Source organism: Dipodomys merriami, unplaced genomic scaffold (assembly GCF_024711535.1).
Source record: "Dipodomys merriami isolate MVZ:Mamm:240054 unplaced genomic scaffold, mDipMer1.0.p SCAF_45, whole genome shotgun sequence".
NCBI classification, from domain to species: domain Eukaryota; kingdom Metazoa; phylum Chordata; class Mammalia; order Rodentia; family Heteromyidae; genus Dipodomys; species Dipodomys merriami.
Genome location: NW_027206013.1, coordinates 4,658,495 through 4,666,644, shown reverse-complemented (window position 1 = coordinate 4,666,644; position 8,150 = coordinate 4,658,495).

Below are 8,150 nucleotides of genomic sequence, written 5' to 3'. Positions count from 1 at the left end.
AGAGCCAAAGTCGGAAGCTTCTGCCTGGGGGAGATTGTCTCTAAATGCCCTAGGGCTTGCAAGATGAGGAACAGGGAGCTGGTATATGGGCCTACTGTGGGCCTAATCTCAGAGTCCAACAGCCTGCCCTCTTGTCAGGGTGGGGTGATGGAAATTCAGGGACTCAGAAACCTAATAGGAGAGTTAGGAGCCAGTGAGGTACCCACAGATCTTCACAGAAGAAAGAATCGTGCAGGCCCAATAAGGGACAGCAGAGGGACCCATTTCACTCTCCTCATGCCCTTCAGCCTCTTGTTAGAACTTTGAGAGAAAAAGGGACTTAACCCAACACAGACTCCTTGGGGGAGCATAGGACTCCCTCCTCCCCCAGTACAAGCACCCGACTGGTTCCCTCTGAAAGCTTCAAATGGCTTGGCGGGGGGGGGGGGGGGGGGGGGGGGGGGGGGGGGGGGGGCGGGTAGGTGAGACCTGCTGGGCTCACTGCATGTGGGAGGGGCCTGTCAGGTTCAATGTGACCTGACCTCTCCTCCTCTTTCTCCCCTCTACTGCTCCTCCTCCTCCCACTCCTCTGTGCAACTCCTCCTCCCACTCCTCTGTGCAACTCCTCCTCACTATGGTTGTTTAAAGTCAGAAGGGGCTTCCTGGAGGAGTCTGGCTCCAGCTGGGTCTTTTTCTTTTATTTTGATGAGAGTATTGGAGCTTAAACTTAAAACCTGGACCCTGCCCTGTAGCTTTTTCATTCAAGACTGCCACTTGAGCCACAGCTCTACTTCCAGTTTTTTATTTATTATTTATTTATTATTATTTTTTTTGGTCGGTCGCAGGGCCTGAACTCTGGGCCTGGGCACTGTCCCTCAGCTCTTCAGCTCAAGGCTGGTGCTCTACCACTTGAGCCACAACACCACTTCTGGCTTTTTTCTTATGTGGTGCTGAGGAATCGAACCCAGGGCCTCAGACATGCAAGGCAAATGCTCTACCACTGAGCCACCTTCCCAGCCCCTACTTCCAGTTTTTTAGAAGATAAACGTCTCATGAACTTTTCTGTCCAGTCTGGCTTTGAACTACAATCCATAGATCTCAGCTTCCTTTGTAGCTAGGATAACAAGTATAAGTCATTGCACATGTGTTAGGGAAAACTGAAAACCAGTTAGAGAAGTGAGTTAGGCACAGAGCTCCTGTCACCCAGACATGCACTGGACTACATTTCCCAGGGTTTCTTGCTGCTAACGTGATCATATAACTGCATCTAGCCCAAGTTGTGAGTGGATGATTGAGTCCAGGCCCCCCAAAACTTCCCACTGACACTCCCTCCAGGCTTTTTCTCTTGCTCCTACACTGCAAGGATGATAGCCATATTGACCTAGGTCCCTCCTAGATTCCCAGAATGGAGGAGGAACCTCACACATCCCAACACATTCAACTGTCCTACAATGCATGAGGAACAAGAATAAGCTTATGATTTAGTCATGACACATTTTAGAAAATACTTGTTACAGCAGTGAGTACAGTACCTTGAAAGCTCTATCAGAGGGTGGTGCCAGTGGGGCATGCCTGTAATCTCAGCTACACACAATGCTGAGATTTTAGGATTGAAGTTTGAAGCCAGCACAAGGAAAGCTCATGAGATTCCAACTAATTAGCAAAAATCCAGAAATGGAGCTGTGGCAAAAAAAAAAAAAAAAAAAAAAAAAAAGCTTAGGAATAGCACCCAGGCCCTGAGTTCAACTCCTTGGACTGGCGTGCACACACACACACACACACACACACACACACACACACACACACACACACACACACACACCACACACACACACACACACACACACACACACACACACACACACACACACACACACACAGATCCACCAGAGAGGCCAAGCATGTCAGCATACACCTGTACTCCCAACAGTCAGAAAGTGGAGGCAGGAGGATCATAAATCAGTGATCCACTTGGGAGCTAGGAAAGCTGTTGTCTCAAAAACAAGCACAAGAGCTGGGAATGTGGCTTCGTGGTAGAGTGCTTGCCTAGCATGCATGAAACCCTGGGTTTGATTCCTCAGTACCACATACACAGAAAAAGCCGGAAGTGGCACTGTGGCTCAAGTGGTAGAGCGCTAGCCTTGAGCTGAAGAGCTGAGGGACAGCGCCCAGGCCCAGAGTTCAGGACCCACGACTGGACCTAAAAAAAATTAAAATAAATAAATAAATAAAATAAAATAAAATGAAACCCTTGGTTTGATTCCTCGGTACCACATACACAGAAAAAGCCGGAAGTGGCACTGTGGCTCAAGTGGTAGAGTGCTAGTCTTGAGCAAATAAAGCTCGGGGACAGTGCCCAAGACCAGAGCTCAAGCCCGAGGACTGGCAAAAACAAACAAACAAACAAACAACACAAAAGGCAGACACATGAAAACCTGGCCTTCCAGCTTATTGAACCAGTCTCTAGTTGGGCAAAATTCCAATTGATCTCATTCTTTGCTTTTTCAAATGTTGTACTGTGTGAATATATGCAGATTTGCCTAGAGAAATCTACACTGTGGATTAACTGGTTAATTGGCATGTACATTTTCCTCCTTCAGTTAGAACCCATTTGATACCTATTACCAACATACCAGACAGCCTGGAGCCCACACTGTCATTTGATTATGGAGCACACACAGCTTTTGCTCTGACAGACAGATGAAAAAAATTGGGGGTCTGTGTTCATTTGGCTAGCCTACATGACAATTCCTGGATTTCTTTTCCCTGCATGTTTCTGGTTAGCGCAGGCCCCACAAGAGAGAAGCTCTTTAAAGACTTGGCAGCTAGAAAGGAAGCAGCCATTGGTTTTGGAGCTCACTGCCATTGCTGCTGATCTGCAGGACCAGTTCCGTGGGCTGGCAGACCAAAGGCTGCAACTGTCCATTTTCTCTTGGATCAGCCCATCTCTGACTACTTGGATTCCTGGGCCAGGTATGTGATAAAGGGTCCTAGCTTCTTCACAAAACCCTTCTTTTTTGGGGGGGGGTCCAGTTGTGGGGCCTGAACTCTGGGCCTGGGCGCTGTCCCTCAGCTTTTCAGCTCAAGGCTAGCACTCTACCACTTGAGCCACAGCGCCACTTCCGGCTTTTTTTTCTTTTTGTTTATGTGGTGCTGGGGAATCGAACCCAGGGCCTCATGCATGCAAGGCAAGCGCTCTACCACTGAGCCACCTTCCCAGCCCCACAAAACCCTTCTTACCCATGGCAACAACAACAACAAAAATAATGTGGGTTTCAGTCTGTCCTGTGACTTCAGCCCATGCTTGGGGGGTTGCCAGCTCTGAAGTCCCTGACTCATCAATTTTCCTTTCCCAATTCCCTGCTACATGGATCCTTAAGCTCCAACATTAGAGAAAAGCAGACAGACTTTACAGACAGTAGTATTGATGTAACTCTGCATACATATGACATCTTTAACTACTGGGAGGTGGTAGACCTTTAAGAGAGCCTTCCTCAACTGAGTGTGTGTGTGTATGCATATGTGCTAGTACTGGGGCTGGGCCTGGATGTTGTCTTAGTTTTTTCACTCAATGCTGGCACTCTACCACTTGAACTACAGCTCCATTTCAGCCTTTTGCTGGTTAATTGGTGACATCAATCAACATGTACCATATTCAGATTACAGATTTGTTGAATGATAGCTCCTTTGTACTTAAAGATAATTTAAAAGGAAATAAAGAAAGAAAACGAAGTCCAGGCACCAACTGCCCACACCTGTAATCCTAGCTGCTCAGGATACTGAGATCTGAAGATCAAGGTTCAAAACCAGCCAAGGCAGGAAAGTTGGTGAGACTCTTATCTCCAATTAACCACCGAAAGCCAGAAGTAGAGGTATGCTCAAGTGGTAGAGTGCTAGCCTTGAGCAAAAAACTCAGGGACAGTTCCAGGCCCTGAGTTCAACAAGCCTCAGGACTGGCATGTGCGCACGTGCACTTGCACGTGCACTCACACACACACACACACACACACACACACACACACACACACACACACACAAAGAATAAGCAATGTTTACTAACATAACTATCAGCCCTCTAAAGAGATGCAGGAAAACATTTGACAGCAGCTTGTAATCCTAGCTTCCCAGGAAGTTGAGATCTGAGGATCATGGTTCGAAGCGAGCCTGAACTCCTGAGTAGCTAGTTAGGATTATAGGTGAGAGCCACCAGCCCCTGGTGAGAGGAAGTCTTTATGAGAGCAGGCACATGATATGAAGCTAATGGTGCCCCGATTCAAGTCACCCACACATTTGTTACCACATTGAGACTACCCAGAGAAGTGCTGGGAGTATGGGCCATTGCCCATTCACCTTCATACCATCTACAATGTGAGCTTAACATACTACACAATGTCCTGTTAGCAAGCTACTCTGGATAACTTGGAAACAGATAGCATCATATGGAGTGTCCACCGCCTTCCCTTCCCTTTTCAGAAAAGGAGAACAAGAGAACTGTGTTTTTAGTCCAGTTTGTGTGTGTGTGTGTGTGTGTGTGTGTGTGTGTGTGTGTGTGTATGACTATGCATGCCAGTACTGGGGCTGAAACTCAGGGCCAGGGTGTTTTCCCTTAGCTTTTTCACTCAATGGCACTTTACCATTTGAGCCACACCTCTACCCAGCTTGGCTGGTTAATTGGAGACAAGAGTCTCACAGACTTTTCTACCTGGGCTAACTTCAAACTGGGATCCTTAGATCTCAGCCTCCTGAGTAGGTAGAACTATGGGTATGAATCACTAGCTTTAAAGGTAGGCCCAATAAACGTAAGCCAATCAGCATTTTCAGTCCCTTACAGTTTCTGGCCATGAAGATTTCCCCAGGAGGCCTCCTCTAGATCAGTGAGAGCTGGGTCTAGGACTTCTGTTAAACTGTATGAAAGTCATCAGAATTAAAGTAAAGTCACATCAAATCTAGCAACAAATAGATAGAGGCAGAAAGTTATTAAGGAGGTGATCACATGCATGCCTGATAATAAGGACTTTCGTGAAAATTTCTGCCAGAAGCATGACTTTGTACAAAGGGCGCTACAAACTCACACAGACAATACTTCTGTAAAGACATCTGCCCAACTTCCTGTCAAACTTTGGACAGAAGCCATCTTGTTATTAGCCTAGCCAAGGATAATTGTTTCAAAACAACTTATGCAATCCTCCTTATTTTGCCTTTCAACCCCTCCCTCCAACCTCCTCCTCCTTGAATACACCCACGAGGTGTTCCACTACTCCATCTGGGGTCAGCCTCTAGATTCTACCATATTTAGGATGGCTATCTGAACCCCAGACCTTTAGCCAGACCTGGCTTTCTAAAGGTTTTCCCAAACCAGACTCCCAGAGAAGCTGGTATTCCTCCACCTGCCTGATGCCTGACTGCCAGCAGTAGATCACCTAAGAGTTACAGGACTAATGGCCAAGCTCCTATCCAGTGGTCCATCCAGACCCTTCCCATAGGTGCCTTCCAGATACATCCAAGTCCTAACCCTTGGGACTGTTGAATACCTTGTAAGACAAAATTTACTTTGCTTATGTGATTAAACCAAGGGGTTTTGTTTTGTGTATGTCAGTTGTGGGGCTTGAATTCAGGTCCTAGGTGCTCTAGACCAGTACTCTATCACTTTGAGACAAAGCTCCACTTCCAGTTTTCTGGTTAACTGGAGGTAAGAATCTTTTTTTTTTTTTTTTTTTGGTCTGGTCGTGGCGCCTGAGCACTGGGCCTGGGCGCTGTCCCTCAGCTCTTCAGCTCAAGGCTCTACCACTTGAGCCACAGCGCCACTTCCTGCTTTTTTCTTATGTGGTGCTGAGGAATCGAACCCAGGGCCTCAGGCATGCAAGGCAAGCGCTCTATCACTGAGCCACCTTCCCAGCCCCTGGAGGTAAGAATCTTATAGACTTTCCTACCCTGGCTGGCTTTGAACTGCAGTCCTCATATCTCAGCCTTCTGAGTAGCTAAACCACCAGTGCTGAGCTAAACCAAGGATTTTAAGATGGGGAGTTTAACCTGGGTTTCAGGATAGGCTCTCCATGCCCATAAGAGCCTTACAATAAGCTTTCTCAGGTCACTTTTTCCACCCAGCCCCACTGGAATCAGAAGGAGATTCAACACACACATAGAAGACATGGTGTATGACTACACAGGAAGGAATAGAGTGATATGGACAAAACCAAAGAATGACAGTCAGCAGGGCCAGAAGAAGCTAGAAAAGGGTTCTCCAAAGCCTTGAAAAGGAGCACGGCGATGCCAATACCTTGATTTCAGTGATACTGAGTTTTCCTGACCTACAAGAAAATAAATTTCTATTGCTTTAAGCCATGTGGTACTTTTGTTATAGCAGCCATGTGAAACTACTAAATCATCCTTTTCCAGCTTGGAACTCCAGAATAGGATGGAAGGCCATGGCTATTGAGGGATATGACTTTGCCAGGTGAAGGTTCACCCCTGCAGTGATCCAAATGCTGGTGTACCCCTCTAATTGCTAGGTTGAAACTTAATCTCCAATTTATTAGAAGATGGAACTTACAGGATTTGTTAGATCAAAGACTGGAGCATCATAAGTGGGATTATGGTCAGCGATTTGTACTCCGTCAATTCTGCATCCACAGAGTCAAACAACTATGGATTCAATCAACTACAGATCAAATATTTTCAGAGAAGGTCCAAGAGCATAGCTCTGTGCTAGAGAGCTTGCCTAGAATGTATGAGGAGCTGAGTTCTATACACTAGCACAGAAAAAAATTAAGCTGGACACCAGTGTCTTATACCTGTAATCCTAACTACTCAGAAGACTGAGATTTGAGGGAAAAGATTCAAATCCAGCTCAGGCAAAAAAAGTCTATGAGAGTCTTATCTCCAATTAACCAGAAAAAAAAAAGCTGGGTGCTGATGGCTCATGCCTATAATCATAGCTAATATCTGATTGGTTCAAGTACATCCCAGGCAGGAAATTCCATGAGTCTTTTTTAAAATTTAAATTGTTATTGTAAAGGTGATATACACAGGGGTTATAGTCACATAAGTCAGGTAAAGAGTAGATTTCTTTTTGGACAATGTACCCCTTCCCTTGCACACTTTTCTAGACTCTTATCTCCAATTACCTGCCACAAAGTCAGTAGAGCTGTGGCTCAAGTGGTAGAGTACTAGCCTTGAAGGGAAAACAAAGGAGCAGGACAATACCCTGGCCCTCAGTTCAAGCCCCAGAATCCGTACACACACACACACACACACACACACACACACACACACACACACACACACTCACATACACATACACTGAAAAATAACTTTGGATTATTATTATCAAAATGATCCAAGTTGTCATAGCAATAGGGATTTCTTAGAGCTACCACATCAGAACTTTTGGAGTCACAAAAAAATATTCAGTGCTCCTAGAACCAGTGTGGTGAAATACACCCAGGTCCTTCGAGGGAGTTGACAGGCTACCCTAAACAGCTGGCAAAACCAATCATGAAGCCAGATGCTGGTGGCTCACGCCTGTAATCCTAGCTACTCAGGAGGCTGAGATCTGAGGATCATGGTTCAAAGCCAGCCTGGGCAGGAAAGTCCGTGAAACTCTTATCTCCAATAAAGGACCAGAAAACTGGAAGTGACACTATGGAGCTAAAGATCTCAGCTGGACAGTGTTCGGGCCCAGAGTTCAAGCTTCATGACTGACAAAACAACAACAACAACAACAACAACCAATCATGGAAGTTTCTCATTGGTCTAAAGAAGAATTTCTCAACTAACAATGACATGGCACTGTTCTGAGACAGTTTGGGTTGTTAAGCTCGTGTGTGTGTGTGTGTGTGTGTGTGTGTGTGTGTGTGTGTGTGTGTGTGTGTGTGTGTGTGTGAAAGAGGGTGATGTTGCACATGCAGAGACTAGGGATTCTGCTGCTCGGACTAGAGGGAGAGCCCCCCCCCCCGAAATTGTTTCCAGAGGGTTTGGTGTGGTGACTCATGCCTATAATCCCAACTACTCAGGAAATAGAAAAAAAACTGTAGTTTAAGGCTAAAGGGCAAGTTCCTATCTGAAAACTTAACTAAAAAGCATAAAAAGTTAAGAGCTGTGGCTCAGGTGGTAGAGTGCCTAGCAAAATGAGATGCTGAATTCAATTCCTACTACACACACACACACACACA